General features: G+C 36.3%; 1 pseudogene; it reads right to left on the minus strand.

Annotated features, from left to right (window-relative positions):
• Nucleotides 1-460: 460 nt before the first annotated feature.
• LOC123947101 lies at nucleotides 461-15,594 on the minus strand (annotated as a pseudogene).
• Nucleotides 15,595-17,601: the final 2,007 nt, after the last annotated feature.

Raw genomic sequence — 17,601 nt, forward strand, 5'->3', positions numbered from 1 at the left:
ATAGCATTTTGTTCTAAAGTAAGTCTAAGCGTGTCATTTTTCCATCATCTATATGGGTCATTTATACCAGCCATAATTTCACAACTATAAAATGTACACTTCATAAGTTAGAAAAAGGGCATTGCACAAAGGTTGGGAACCCCTGAGGTAAACAATGACTCACTGCTGAATGCAGTCATTGAGAGAACCACATGGGCAATCCGAACCACCAGACTTTTTGAGCAAGAGGCCAAAGGAGGGCTGGGCCATGGTCATTAACAAAGGCCCACTCAGGTGACTCAGCCTGTTAACCATTTAGTCCTCTCAGCTCCACTTGATCTTAGCCAAAAGGCTGAAAATCAGTTAGTCCTCTCAGCTCCACATGGATCCCTCAGTGCCCTGTTCTCAGGTAAAGGAGCTAGGTGCTATCAACTTCTCTTCCTTACCAGCTCACATGAAGTTGAGTTCTGTTGGTAAAAAGCAACGGAGAGACACAGCAGAAAGGGCTCTTCCTGGTTTCATGGTGTTTGGCTGCTCTGGCTTCGTTGCCAACAGCATGCATGCAGGAAGTCCTGTGTATTCAGCCTCCAGCAAGTTTTGTGGCCAGTCCCAGTCACAGCTTCCTTCCCTCTGCTCTATGCTTCCTAACAGGGCTTCTTCCTTCCTGCCAGTCACAGCCTGAGATCCATCCTCACCTCGTTCAGCCTGTGGACTGTGGAGCTGCCCTGTCCCAGGCCAATGCAGGGAGCATGTCTGCCATGAAGCTGTGTGTGGCCGCATTGTCTTCAATAACATCTAAATCCCATCTTCAGAGAGTAGATCTGTCTTTCTCAGTGTTCACTACTTTGGGTACTTTCCTTTTACTCTAAGGTATCTTGTAATTTTCCTTATCTTAGCAGCCTTTCCTCTTAGTAGGCTTTCCCTTACAAATAGTTAATAATTGTTTATATCAGTCTTCCTCTGGTTTCTGTCTCCTGGCTCAATTGTGACTGATAACATTGCCACCCTGGGTTGTCATTTGCAGTCCCTTTAAGGGTTATGAGAAAGCAACTCATTTGGAAATATGAGTGGAATTATTTACCTTGGTGAGAACTTTATAGTAACAGTATTTGATATTATAATTTGTAATTTATGATTTAACAAATACCAAAAACTTAAGAAATGTATAATTTGTTCCTGACTATTTATATTATTTACATAAATAAAACTAAGACGGAAAAACAGTTCTATGACACCAAGGGGGAAACCTCAGGTACACTTTGGGTTTTGTGTGATTATGATGCAAACTACAGGTTCCTCCTTGGTAACAAATGAATCATTCTAGTGAGTGATGCTGATAATGAGAGAACAGGCACATGTGCATACAGGGACAATGTAGGCTAGCTCTGTACTTTCCTCTTAATTTTGTTATCAATCTAAAATTGCTCTAAAAATAATATCAAAAATATTTCTGAGAAAAAATTGGCTTTTAAAGAAATGAGATATATATATATATATATAGAGAGAGAGAGAGAGAGAGAGAGAGATGGTGAGACAGCATTATACCAAAATTAAGTGGCTAATATGCCTGGTGCTTACAAACATATGTTTTCCTTTCTAAACAGGAGTCAAAAGAATATTTTCTTGAGTCAAAATAAAAAAATGGGCAATTCTTGTCACTCTCTGAAGATATCAACAACCTGAAATACAGAGAATTATTCCTCATTAATCTTAGCAATACATAACATAATATTCTGTTGAATAAACAATTTATTTAGACAAATAGTTATATCTCTAGATCTGAATATGCCCCATGTAATTTTTCTATAGAAACACCTCAACAATTGTGTTTATATAGTTGTTCACATATTGCTATTTTTCTTTGTAAGAGCAATTCTTTTAAGTTATGAAATATAAATGTTCTCAACAAACTTACCCTTTGGAAAAGAAAGGTGAGCCTTTTGGCCACACAGATGAATTATAGTGGTTTCTCTTGGGGCCTTTAATCCATGAAGAATGAATGAAGACATTCAAAAAACACTATGAGAAAGCAAATTTTATTAGAAGTCAAATAAAAGCTCATAGTCATTTGAATTTTGTAGTAACAAATTTAACTCTTTCTTACTTTATAGAATTGTTTAAACTATCATATTGTTCTATCATTTGATATTCTATCAAACTATCATATAATGTTACACACTGGGCATATTATAAGAGTATCATAGTAGGAATGAGCGAAGAGGACAAACTTACAAAGACAACAATTTCTGGGTCCTAAAAATTGATCAAAGGTTAACAATATTTTATGAAATATCTATCATGGAAAATCACTCCTAGTGATTCAAGCAAGAAAAAGCACATCTATAGTTTTCTTGTCCAGCACTGCTCCCTTGCCTCCCTGCCTGCCCACTGTAGCTCAGTGATCCAGAACCTTGTAGTTCCACAATTTGGAGAAGATGCAGAAAGCAATGGTGTTGGTGCCACAGACTCAATTAGCAGTAGATAAGGGACTGAAATAGCCCATTGACTTTTCAGCTCAGAGTGATGATTTCTCTTGGTACAAATGAAGAAACCCCATATGTTTACTAGTCAGAGGTTGTGGTCAAACACTGTGACCCCCCAAAATACTTAAGATTCTGTTACTGAGAGTACAACAGAAGAGTTGACAAGAACTCTCTACACACTCTTGGCAGATGGAAAAAATATATATATATAAGCACATAAGAAGAGGATACCAAGATGAACCCAGTAGAAAATAGGAGCAGAAGGAGGCTTCAGAACTGCTAGTAAAGTTATGAGCAATCCCCCCTCCTTTTCTCTCTCTCTCTCTCATACACACACACACACACACACATGCACGCACAAACACACACATGCGCACACATCACATGGCAGATGGTGAAAGCTCTACTGACTTGCAGTCTTTGCACACAGTCTTTGGAAAAAATTAGTGCTTGACATCTAAGCTACAAAGTCACAAGGGCAAGCCCTAGGAATGTTGGCTCAAAAATAAAAATAAACAATAAGAATTTGGAAAAACTGGGCAGATATATCAACAGGCAGACTTAGAAGATTTTGCAGTAAACCTTTTGCAAGTTTCAAAAATAATAAATCAAAGAAAAATGAAATAGAATGCATACTTACTAAACTATATTATCAAAAATTCTACCTAAAAATTTTTAAAAGACACGAAAAGGAACTGGGAGGGGTGCCTGGGTGTCTCAGTCAGTTAAGTGTCTGACTCCTGGTTTTATCTAGTCATGATTTTGTGGTTGTGGTATTAAACCCCTGTCAGGCTCCATAGTCAGTGCAATCTGCTTCAGATTCATTCTCCCTCCTACCACATGCCTCCCTGCTTGCATGTGTTCACTCTCTCTTTCTCTAAAATAGATAAATAAAATCTTCAAGAAAAAAAAGAATGGAAAGAAACTGGAAAATGTCTTCCATACTAAGGGAAAATAAGGTCTATAGAAACTTGTATGGAGATAAGATGTTAAATTTATTTGAAAAAAAAAGTATTTTAAAGTAATATTTTAAAATCTATGTAAATAATAAAGAAAACTTTGTTCAAATAATTAAATGAAAATATTATGGCAACAATAGTTCAAGTAGGAATTATCAACAGAGAAATAAAACTATGCAACTAGAGCTCAGAAATCCTGTTTATAAATAAATACCTCAAATGAAAAATTCACTGTGTTGACAATACAGAAAACTTGTGATGCAGTAGAAAAAATTGATCAGGTTGTCAAAGGAGTAACAGAATTTATTCATCCCATAGGATGAGAAAGAAAAAAGAAAAAATAACAATGTTCAGGACATTCCAAATAGTATCGAAAACCTGCATAGGTCTAAATTTAAACTGAGAAGGACAACAGGGCAGAAAAAAAGAAAAAAGACAACAGGAAAAAAAAAAAAAAAACCAATCCTAGGGCAGAATGTATGAACTACTTCTCAAATATTTAAAAAATAGTCCTGGACATCAGGAACTTAGCAAACTACTAGTAGAGCACATAGAAATCCACAACAAAGACATCATAATGAAATGGCTGAAGAACACTTCCGAACCACAGACAAAAAAATATTCCTGAGGGAACAGAATGGATCCTGAAGGGACTTGAATCAGTGTGAACATCAGGGAATGGGTGATAATATCCTCCACGTCCAGTAGCATTAGACCACATCATCGACCACAGAATCCCTTTCTGCCTGGCACAGTATTTCAGATTGCAGGGGGATAACATCAGCAAGATGAAGATAAATGAGACCCTAAATTCCCCATGTAAACAATAAATTAAAAATATACCCAGACACAAAACTATGTGTATTTGGTCTAATCATTTTTTCAAAAGTTATTTATTTATTTTTTTCAGCGTAACATTTTTGCACAACACCCAGTGCTCCATGCAATACATGCCCTCCCTATTACCCACCACCTGGTTCCCCCAACCTCCCACCCCTGCCCCTTCAAAACCCTCAGGTTGTTTTTCAGAGTCCATAGACTCTTATGGTTCACCTCCCCTTCCAAAAGACAACTGACAGAATGGGAGAAGATACTTGCAAACGACATTATCAGATAAAGGGCTGGTATCCAAAATCTATAAGGAATTTAGCAAACTCAACACCCAAAGAACAAACAATCCAATCAAGAAATGGGCAGAGGACATGAACAGACATTTCTGCAAAGAAGACATCCAGATGGCCAACAGACACATGAAAAAGTGCTCCACATCACTCGGCATCAGGGAAATACAAATCAAAACCACAATGAGATATCACCTCACACCAGTCAGAATGGCTAAAATTAACAAGTCAGGAAATGAGAGATGCTGGCGAGGATGCGGAGAAAGGGGAACCCTCCTCCACTGTTGGTGGGAATGCAAGCTGGTGCAACCACTCTGGAAAACAGCATGGAGGTTCCTCAAAATGTTGAAAATAGAACTACTCTATGACCCAGCAATTGCACTACTGGGTATTTACCCTAAAGATACAAACATAGTGATCCGAAGGGGCACGTGTACCCAAATGTTTATAGCAGCAATGTCTACAATAGCCACACTATGGAAAGAACCTAGATGTCCATCAACAGATGAATGGATAAAGAAGAGGTGGTATATATACACAATGGAATACTATGCAGCCATCAAAAGAAATGAAATCTTGCCATTTGCGATGACGTGGATGGAATTAGAGGGTATCATGCTTAGTGAAATAAATCAATTGGAGAAAGACAACTATCATATGATCTCCCTGATATGAGGACGTGGTCTAATCATTTTTGATGAGTGTGCCAAGACCAGTAGGGAAGGGACTGTATCTTTCACAAACAGTGCTGGGAAACTGATTATCCAATATGAAAGAATGAAATTGGAGGCCAATATTTATTTACACCATATACTAAAGTTAACTCAAACCAGGTTAAAGACCCAAACACAAGATATAAAACTGTAAAATTCCTTGAAGAAAATATGAGGGGAAAGGGAAAACATTGTATTTGGCAATGATTTCTTGATATGACACCAAAGGCAAAGACCACAAAGGAAAAGTCCATTGTAGACAAATGGGCTACATTAAACTAAGATGTTTCTCTGCCTCAAAGGGCATGATTAAGAGAATGAAATGACAGAGTATGAAAAAAATGCTTGTAAATCATATATCAAACAAAGGATTCATTTCCAAACTATATAAGGAATCATATGAGTTAGTAACAACAACAACAAAAAACAAATAACCCAATTTAAAAATGAGCAAAGGAATTAAATGGAGATTTTTCCAAGGAAAATATATAAATGGTTAAAAACATATGAAAGGATGCTCAGTATCATTAGTTATCAGAGAGATGCAAATCAAATTCTCTAAGAAATATTTCCTCATGCTCCTTAAGATGTATACTATAAAAAAAAAGTGTTGGTTAGGAGTCTTACCAATATGCTATTGCTGGGAATATATATTGGTGAGCTATTATGAAAATATGAAAAACAGTATGGAGCTTCTTCAAAAATTGAAACTAGAATTGCCATATGAATCAGTAACTCCACATATAGGAAATATATAAAAGAATTGAAAGCAAGATTTCGAATAGATATCTGTTCACCCATGCTGACTACAGCATTATTCACAGGAGCCAAGAGGTTGAAGCAGCCCAAATGTCCACTGACAGATGAATGGATCAAGAAAACATAGTATAGGGGCGCCTGGGTGGCTCAGTGGTTTAAGCCGCTGCCTTCAGCTCAGGTCATGATCTCAGGGTCCTGGGATCGAGTCCCACGTCGGGCTCTCTGCACTGAAGGGAGCCTGCTTCCCTCTCACTCTCTCTGCCTGCCTCTCTGCCTACTTGTGATCTCTCTCTGTCAAAATTAATAAATAAAATCTAAAAAAAAAAAAAGAAAAAAAAAGAAAACATAGTATACACATACCAATATAATATTATTCAGCCTTGGAAAGGAAGGAAATCCTGTCACATGCTACAACATGGATGAAATGCCATGATGTTATGCCCCACTTATTGAGGTCCATGTCATGGTTCTGGGTCTTCACTGTAAATGGTGCTTCTGCTGCTCCGAATCACAACCCCATCCCAGGCCTGGACTCTGAACTGCCATTGCTAACACAAGGTTGCTGCTGCTTGGACCCTTTCCTCCACCTATGGAAGCTCAAGGCTCTGACCCGTCATTGCTAGGGCCAAGCTCACACTGTCTTGAGCCCCATCTTGTAGGTCCCTTAGCAGGGTTCTGAGTACTCATTGGTGGTACTGTACTGCTGCATCTCAAGACACACTTTCAGCTCCCAGGTCACAGCTTTGAACTGTTACTGGGGGTTAGACTGCTAGAGCTTTATGCTCAGCTTGTTGTGTCCTGATTTGAAAAAACCACCACTGGTTCATGTTGCTGCTATCTTGTGACTGCTACTTGGGACAGAATTGAAACTTCTACTTATTGTCCTCAAACTATGCTGCTACCACATCCTGCCCCACAGCCTCACGTCCCAAATGAATCTTGTAATTGGATAGTTCATGTCACTGCTACATTCTTCCCTTCAGCCAGCCAGAGTCACATGGTGAGCCCCTGAGACCCAAGTACAGTTTCCAGGGAATATATGCACATGTCTCCACCCCAGACCCTAGTGCCACAGTCACAGCAAGTGGACCTGTGCACCAACACGCAGTTGCTATGGTGTTTCCATTGGTATCTGATCCTGGATGATAGCTCTAATACTGCTTTGAGAGCTCTGAGGTCAGCATGCCAAACCAGACACCAAAAAGGATCCTCTCAGCAAGAACTTCTTCCCATGGATGACACAGGAGAGAGTGGGATGATATGTTTAACATGATCAATGGGAAAATGACCTGTCAACCAAGAATACCTCACTCAGCAAAGCTGTCATTCAGAATTGAAGAAGAGATAAAGACTTTTCCAGCATCTCTGAGGATAGCATGTCAAAATTTTAACTCTCACCCAAGATGGCAGTCAGAGGAGAGGAGAAGCATGATCCCAGTGGTGGTCAGTTAATGCCACGTGTCAGAAGAAATTTTAACTATTAGACCAGCCCTATGGAAATGTTAAAGTGAATTCTTTTTTTTTTGTAAAGATTTTATTTATTTATTTGACAGAGAGAGAAATCACAAGGAGGCAGAGATGCAGGCAGAGGGGGAGGAGGAAGTAGGCTCCCCACTGAGCAAGGACCGTGATGCAGGACTGGACCCCAGGACCCTGAGATCATGACCTGAGCTGAAGGCAGAGGCTTAACCCACTGAGCCAACCAGATGCCCGTTAAAGTGAGTTCTTAAAGCTGAAAAAAAAGAGACAAAAATAAGTAACATAAAAGCAACATGGGGGGGTAGGGGGATAGGAGAAGAGTAAATGAAACAAGATGGGATTGGGAGGGAGACAAACCATAAATGACTCTTAATCTCACAAAACAAACTGGGGGTTGCTGGGGGGAGGTGGGATTGGGAGAGGGGGAGGGGGCTATGGACATTGGGGAGGGGAGGCGAACCATAAGAGACTATGGACTCTGAAAAACAACCTGAGGGTTTTGAAGGGTCAGGGGTGGGAGGTTGGGGCAACCTGAGGGTTTTGAAGGGTCAGGGGTGGGAGGTTGGGGGAACAGGTGGTGGGTAATGGGGAGGGCACGTTTTGCATGGAGCACTGGGTGTTGTGCAAAAAGAATGAATACTGTTACACTGAAAAAATAAATAAAATGAAAAAAAAAGTAACATAAAAAAAAGAAAAAATAAATAAATAAATAAATAAAATCTTAAAAAAAAAATTTTAGTAGAATCGGACAATGGAACAGAAATGAGTTTGGACAATTGAAAACCTCATGCAACTATATAGATGAATTGCACAAGTTTTGCTTCCCATGAAAGAGCCAAGAAAGAAAGAATACATACTGTATCATTCCATTTATGTGAAGTGTTTTTTAAATGCAGATTAGAACATGAATGGGACATTTTGCAGTGATGGTGACTCTTGAAAATGCAGCCATCTATTGGCATCTTTTGGCTGTAAAATTACATCCATCTGTATGTACATTATGCCACAATAAAATTACCATAAGAGAATATTTTGAAAATATGCAAACATATTTAAAACTAGACATAAAATTGAAAAAATTCTACCAAATTCACCTTGTGAAAACAAAAACAAAAAGAAATAAAAATACCAGAGTGTTGTTACAAATTCTAATACAATTTAATCTGTCATTCAAAAAGCTTTTCACACTCAGTTACAGAATATTTAGATGTTTATGAATAAGGAAAAATGTAATGGTAATTGAAAAACAAAAAGAAACCCTGAGGGTAGAAAAAAAGGAGCTAATAAAATATGTGTTATGTGCATTTTGATGGGAAGCTAAAAAAAGGGAAATTACATGTTTGTGGCATTCATAAATAGATTTGGACAATGTGTAAAAATAAAGGACTATGCCATAGATAGATTTATTGAAACAGTACCATGTTGAATATACATTTGAAATTCCATAGTCATACTTCATCATATTAGCAGAGTAAAGAAGATAAAATGAAATGATTTCCCTGATGCAGAAGACAATTAATTAAATTAATATTCACTCTTATTTTAAAAAATATCTTTAGCAAGATAGACATAAGTAGGAAACATTCATGCAAAGATCTAGAGATGTAACTCTGGAAGAACTACTATAAACTCAATGTTTAAAAAAAGGATGGTTTTTTTTTCCATTTTATTTATTTTTTCAGCGTAACAGTATTCATTGTTTTTGCACAACACCCAGTGCTCCATGCAAAACGTGCCCTCTCTATTACCCACCACCTGTTCCCCCAACCTCCCACCCCTGACCCTTCAAAACCCTCAGGTTGTTTTTCAGAGTCCATAGTCTCTTATGGTTTGCCTCCCCTTCCAAATTTTTTTTTTTAAATAAACATATAATGTATTTTTATCCCCAGGGGTACAGGTCTGTGAATCGCCAGGTTTACACACTTCACAGTACTCACGATAGCACATACCCTCCCCAATGTCCATAGCCCCCTCCCCCTCTCCCAATCCCACCTCCCCCCAGCAACCCCCAGTTTCTTTTGTGAGATTAAGAGTCATTTATGGTTTGTCACCCTCCCAATACCATCTTGTTTCATTTATTCTTCTCCTATCCCCCTAACCCCCCATGTTGCTTCTCCATGTCCTCATATCAGGGAGATCATATGATAGTTGTCTTTCTCCGATTGACTTATTTCACTAAGCATGATACGCTCTAGTTCCATCCACGTCGTCGCAAATGGCAAGATTTCATTTCTTTTGATGGCTGCATAGTATTCCATTGTGTATATATACCACTTCTTCTTTATCCATTCATCTGTTGATGGACATCTAGGTTCTTTCCATAGTTTGGCTATTGTAGACATTGCTGCTATAAACATTCGGGTACACGTGCCCCTTCGGATCACTATGTTTGTATCTTTAGGGTAAATACCCAGTAGTGCAATTGCTGGGTCATAGAGTAGTTCTATTTTCAACATTTTGAGGAACCTCCATGCTGTTTTCCAGAGTGGTTGCACCAGCTTGCATTCCCACCAACAGTGGAGGAGGTTTCCCCTTTCTCCGCATCCTCGCCAGCATCTCTCATTTCCTGACTTGTTAATTTTAGCCATTCTGACTGGTGTGAGGTGATATCTCATTGTGGTTTTGATTTGTATTTCCCTGATGCCGAGTGACGTGGAGCACTTTTTCATGTGTCTGTTGGCCATCTGGATGTCTTCTTGCAGAAATGTCTGCTCATGTCCTCTGCCCATTTCTTGATTGGATTGTTTGTTCTTTGGGTGTTGAGTTTGCTAAGTTCCTTATAGATTTTGGACACTAGCCCTTTATCTGATATGTCGCTTGCAAATATCTTCTCCCATTCTGTCAGTTGTCTTTTGGTTTTGTTAACTGTTTCCTTTGCTGTGCAAAAGCTTTTGATCTTGATGAAATCCCAATAGTTCATTTTTGCCCTTGCTTCCCTTGCCTTTGCCGTTGTTCCTAGGAAGATGTTGCTACGGCTGAGGTCGAAGAGGTTGCTGCCTGCATTCTCCTCAAGGATTTTGATGGATTCCTTTCTCACATTGAGGTCCTTCATCCATTTGGAGTCTATTTTCGTGTGTGGTGTAAGGAAGTGGTCCAATTTCATTTTTCTGCATGTGGCTGTCCAATTTTCCCAGCACCATTTATTGAAGAGGCTGTCTTTTTTCCATTGGACATTCTTTCCTGCTTTGTCGAAGATTAGTTGACCATAGAGTTGAGGGTCGATTTCTGGGATCTCTATTCTGTTCCACTGATCTATGTGTCTGTTTTTGTGCCAGTACCATGCTGTCTTGATGATGACAGCTTTGTAATAGAGCTTGAAGTCCGGAATTGTGATGCCACCAACTTTGGCTTTCTTTTTCAATATTCCTTTGGCTATTCGAGGTATGAAATTGACATAAAAATAAATGAGGAGCTTAATGAAACAGAAGTGCAAAATTTATATCTACACATATGGAAAGTAGATTTTAACAAAGATACGAATAATTCAGTGGAGGAAGTATAGTCTTTTCAAAAATATTGTGGAAGGAATGGAGTATCAAATATTATTAATAAATACATACTTTATACTATGTACAAAACTGTTAAAATTGATCATACATAAATGTAAATGATAAGATTTCCAGAAGATGTGTTAGAAAAAAATGCATGACCTAATGTTGGGCAGACAGTAGAATAACAAAAACATGATCCATGAAAGAACAAATTGGTGAAGTGTAGTTCAACAGGATAATTTCTACTCTTTGAAGAGAAAAGAGAGATAAATCATAGACTTCAGAGGAAATATTTACAATTCATAATCTCATAAAGGACTGGCTGCCAGGATACATAAAGAATTCTCAAAGTATAATTACAAAAATTAAAAATTTAACCAAAACATTTCAATAATCAACTTCATCAAAAAACATTTTATGGAAGGCAAATAAGTATAGGAAAAGATGTTCAACACTATTAGTCTTAGGAACATACAAATTAAAACCACGACAAATCAGACTTCTGGTTACTTCTGGTTCTGGAAAGATAGAGAAGATAAACTGTTCACTATTCCTCCCACCAAATACAGCTAACCCCCCCGGACAGTATATAAAGACAACATAAGAAGATTCAGACAGGTGATAAGAAAGCTGACAGAACCAGGTACTCTAGACCTGAGGAATAACATGGTGGTGAGTTCCCTGGAATTTCTCTTTCCCTCAACTGTCCCAGACTGGTGACAGAGAGGCTGCCAACCCATGGGCACCAATGGGGACAGACAAAAGCTCCAAGATGTTTTTCTCTCCAGTCAAAATAGTGGAAAAAAGGCAATAGAAAGAGAGAATTTTTAGACACTAACTGTATTATTCATCAAAAAAAATCTATTATCTCACAGTATGACAAACACAGCATCACAAAAAATAAATTCCCAATGGGTTATAAACTCCATTTAAGAGTTAAAAAATAAAGAAATAAAGAAAATGGTAGATCCTAGAAAATAACAAAGGCAATTATATTCATTAATTTAGACTAATTTCTGAAATAAGTCCAAAACAATCACAAACACCCAAATGATAAATTGAACTGGAGTTACATTGATAAATTTTTGTGGTTGAAGCATATGGGAGGTTCAGTTGGTTAAGTGGCAGCCTTCAATTCAGGTCATGATCAGGGTCCTGGGATCCAGCCCCCTGTTTGGCTCCCTGCTCAGCCCAGGAGTCTGCTTCTCCCTCTCCTTCTGCCCCTCCTCTTGCTCATGCTTGCTCCCACTGTCTGCGTGTCACTCTCTCTCAAATAAATAAATAAAATATTAAATAAATAAATAAATAAATATTGGTGATTAAAAACTCCAATATGAGAGTAAAAATGTAAGTCATCATCTAGGACATCAGAAGACATGATCTAGGAGAAATGGGCAAGAGACACAAGAGGACTTCTCATCCTCACAAAAGATAATATCCTAATGATTCATGGCCCAGAAAAATAGTACTGTTATAGAACCACCAGAACTTATTGAATTATTTTTTCTGAGACTACTGAATTAATTTTTCCAAGACTACTGAATTTTGGACCAAGGTACTATTTGATAAAATGTGTATTTACACAATACATTAGAAAAACATTGGAATAATTTAATAAATTGAAAACTCACATAACTATGACCACACAATTTCATTCTAATCCTTAGAGAAAAGGGTATTATAATTAAACATATATACAATTATAAAGTTATAGTTCTATGTTTGTATTTTATGACAATAAATGTAATATTTGTATCCTTAAATATATTACTACTATATTTATATGCCTAAATACATGACTACTACATAGTCATGCATAAATTATTATAAATACAATGTGTGAAAAAAGACAAGGAAAGGCTTTCCATAAAATAATTGTTAATGATACCCACATACTAAAAGGACTGAATTTCTGAGAATAGATTTTATTTTATTTTTATTTTTTATTTTATTTATTTATTTATTTATTTTGACAGGGAGAGATCACAAGTAGGAAGAGAGGCAGGCAGAGAGAGAAGGGGAAGCAGGCTCCCTGCTAAGCAGAGAGTGCGATGCAGGGCCCGATCCCAGGACCCTGAGACCATAACCTGAGCTGAAGGCAAAGGCCTTAACCCACTGAGCCACCCAGGCACCTCTGAGAATAAATTTTAAAAGGTCATATTCATATAAGACAGAAGCAGTGAACATTCACAAACGATAGACAAATCAATAACAGATATGGATTACAAATAACATATGAAAGTGAAAGGTGACACATTTAAATTGCACACTGCATGAATCCATTGATATAAAGTCCAAAAATAAGCAAAGATATTTCATAATATGAAAATTAGCAGAGCTAATAAAGGCTCTAAGCTTCTATTTCAGGATCTGATTTGTAATTATGTGGTTCTAGCTCCTTTGTGATCAATTTCATAACCATAGGCTTAGTTTCTTTGGTGTGTGATAAGATTAAATAGTAAAGGTTAATTTAGGCAAAACAGCATATATAGAAGCACAGTTTTCTATGAAGAGCTAGATGAATTTATCAAATCTACATTAACAGTATAAAATATAAATAAAATATTTAGAGTCAAACTATGGAACATTAACAGACTTTAAAACAATAACAATTAACTATAAATACAAACATAAATGTAAAACTATGGATGAACTCTACAAGTAGTATATTATAATATTAACTGATAAGCTCTTAATAAAATGAAAACATCTGAATCTTACCATTTCCTCTTCATCATCTACGGAAAACAGTTCAGAGTTCTTAGAAACACAGGACACCGAACTCTCATTCCGTGATTTTCTTTCAGTGCTAATATAATAGCAATTGTTAGAATATGTAAACCACTCTTTTGGACAACAGTGATAAGCTGGAGAAAGATTATGAGATGTCATCCAAAAGAATTTTGAATATTAACTAATTCAAATTAATTTATATGCTCATCTATGTGTACATATATGTGTGCATAACATATCCATGTATACCTAGGATGGTATAAATAGGACAAAATACGCTTACACACACTCAACAGAGAATGGTTAGCCAATCATTCCCTACTATATGTGTTCATATAGAGCAAACACCCCAAAATTTCCATCTCTCCATGTCATGAGTCACTGGAGGAAACCATTATTTTAGATTTATCCCGTATCCTTGTTATAGCAGGAGGAAATTTGAGGTAATGTGTAACAATGGATATGGGAATTTGAGTATTACTTCAGATTGTTACATTAGAAGTAATACTCTCCTATAATCATTATTTCTGAAACTTTATTACATGATTTGCTAATTTATTTTCCCCAAAAGAATCTATTATCATCTTTTACTTGTCTAAGATAGAGATAAAATAGAAAACTATGTTACTATCAGAGTTTGGAAAATTATTGTACCTTTTTGGATCCTTGTTTCCAGGAGTGTTTTGTTCTGCTCCATTACTTCAGTAACTAGAAAAATTAAAGTAATCCTCACAAAAACTTAATATTAAAGTAAATAAATCATAATGATGTGAGTTTCTTAATTTGAAATTTGGTCTATTTTTTAGAATGAGAAAGTTCTGTAATAAAATTGACTTACCAAAAAAAGTTAATAAAATAATTATGTGGAGGAAAAAACCTAAGGAACAAACCTCACTATATTTTACAGTATTTGATTTAACCAATCTCAATAATTAACTTGTATATATCCATAAGGTCTCTCCTATAACTTGTCTTTGAGCTATGAAATCTGAATATGTGTGTAATACTCTCTTCAATTATTCTGTTATTTCTAATTTTCAGAAATTCAGAGTAACCATTCCACACTGAGAGCATACATGCATTAAAGTGAGATAATACAATTCCATAATATTATGCAATATTTCAAGGTACTGATAATCATTAAAGTGAAAAATTCCCATGTAGTCATTCAAACACTTACAGGGAATAACAGCTATTCTGACCAACAGTGGACATCAAGACAAGGCAAATGATTCCCAGGATCCCAGCAATGAGCTTTCCTGGACATGAAGGTAAATAGTTGGAAGAGAAATGAAAACACTGAGAAAGGACTGGGAGAAATTATCTTTTAGGAAATTTACATATAATAGAACCAACAATGCACAGGGAGTCACATATAAAAATTTGGACCCCAAACTTGTATCTATTGTTATAATCATTTTTCAGAATATACCATTGCATTTACAGTAAATTTATTACCCCAGGAGATGTTGGTAAAGATTACAAATTATAGCAAGGCTGGAACAAAGTTAGTCATCAGATATCAGTTACACTATATTAAAACTTCAAGCTCTGATTTTCAGAAATGAAAAATATGGAAGATCATTCCCTACTCATTCTCTGCATTCTGAAGCCCAATTGCACATCATAGTATATCATACTACAGATATACTGTGTGTGTATTATGTTTTACCTTTACAGTAGGAGTTCTTGCTGTTCCTTTGAGGATCCTGAGAAGCATTTTGAAGATTTGGAGCAACTTGAAGAGTTAATTCTACATAGGTTATTTCCTGCTCAGTTTCTGAAATGGGACTTTTAGTGCTCTTAGCTTTCACTTGCTGTCTTTTTGAACCCTTTATCTGACTGAGTTCTGCGTAGGTAACTCCTTGGTTATTCATCTCTGCAGCTGCGTGGTGTCAGGCACAGGGCTGAATGGGACTGTACTGAAGGCCTTGATGAATAGTGTATGCGATGACAAGATTGCTGGGGCAGTCACACTGGGTGGAGCGTGGGGTGAGTGATAGCATTCATTTGCTGTTGAACAATGTAAAATTTGGTACTAATTTCCTTAGAGCTTTAAAGAAGCATTTCAAGATAGAATACATTGTTTTTATGATGGTATTCTATGTTTGACACAATAGTACTGGTTGGAACAATGTAAAGCAATAAATTAGGGAAGAAGAGAGGAATTCAGAAATAATATTGTCCTTTTCAGTGTAAGGTCAGATTCAATAGAACATTTCAATGATAGTGGAGTAACTGGGTTAAAATTAAAAACTTGTATAAAAAAATGCTCTACCAACTTTTTTGACAACTTTTAAATCCATGTTGGTTAAAAATTGAGTGGTCTAAGATTGAGAGTATTAGTGTTAGCACATACAGGATTTTCCTGTAGTATATGTTTGTTATTGGGGGATTTACATTTCCTTACTAAAAGGTAGTGCAGTGTTATCAAGTGAATGTTTACTTTGAATAACTGTGGAGTTATAGAAATCATTTAATTTTAGAAAGAAAGATTTTATACGTTGAAAAATATTACATGACATCCTAAACTTATTGGAAATCTGAACATTGAAAGCAAAGACCAAAATATATTTTTTAAAAGTGCTTATATAATACTAGAAATTGACAATTGATTTAATGATAAAGATATGAAATAATAAATGATAAATAAAAGTGTAGATCATTTATGGAAGACCACTGGTGGTACAAACCACAGAAAGACCTATGAATGTCAAAGGCAAGGTGGACAGGTTTACTTGTATAAAGGATTCTAATAAATCAAAGAAGTGTAATTTCATAATTCAATCAATTAGCTCTGCAATAAGTGAAATCTGAAATTACTCTTGGATCTCAAAACTTACAAAGTATGATCTTTATAAAGTTACTTCGTGTCTAACTACCTAGTTTCTACTAATCCAAAATGTGAATTAAAATAAAATATAATGCATATAAAACATTCATACCTTTTAGACTATGTAACATAATTCATTAGACGGGAGTGTATTTCAGTATTGAATATCTTTTTTTTTTTTGTCAAGTTTGGGCATGTTTTTAAAAAGTCTTTTGAATGTTTGTAGTTAAGTTTAAATTAACATTTGCAGAAGGTATATCATCTTGCTTTTTATGAAAAATCAAATTGCTTTCATTCATCTAAGCAAATGTATGAGGAATTCTGTTTGACCATTATGATTTAATGGATTCATATTAACAATCTATTTTTTTAAGACTGGGCTAAATATAAATAATATGTATAATTATAACTGATGACAAATCCAAGTTAAGTGTTCCTTTTTATGATGCTTATGGCTTTCACCTGAAATTACATTGATCTGCAAACACAATTATGTGCATGCATATATTATTAATTACTTCTCTACAGGTAAGAATTCAAATATTTTAGGAAATTCTCCAAGATATTTCGTATCCATTCTTGTTTGTCACCCCGAATTGTTGGAATAAATATACCAGTGTTCTCTGTGATTTGATTGTATATTAATTGTACCTCAGGTATATCTTATCTAGCATTTGTAATCTACTAGCAAATTAGGCGGCTAAGAGAGAGACAGCAGAGGAGTGACACATACCTTCTGTTGGCCAGAGAGTTGGGCATCTTCCAGGGGGAGACCAAGTTACTCTTGTAAACAAAAAGTATCTGTGGTCTTCACAGACTGCTGGCCCTGTGAGAGCTGAGTGAGGCAATGGTGGAAAAAGTAGATATCTCATCAATGTGTCACTTAAAATTTGAACAGGAAGTTCTTACACTTGGGCTATTTTGAAGCCAGTGCATCTCATACACACCTCCAGAATGTAAAGGCTTTGAGTTTGTAGTGTGTCATTTAGTTTGTTTGTACCTTGGCAAGTGCCCCTAAGAAATTTTTGTGTTCCAGAAGATACTGGGGTCA

This window comes from Meles meles, chromosome 7, assembly GCF_922984935.1.
Source record: "Meles meles chromosome 7, mMelMel3.1 paternal haplotype, whole genome shotgun sequence".
NCBI lineage: Eukaryota > Metazoa > Chordata > Mammalia > Carnivora > Mustelidae > Meles > Meles meles.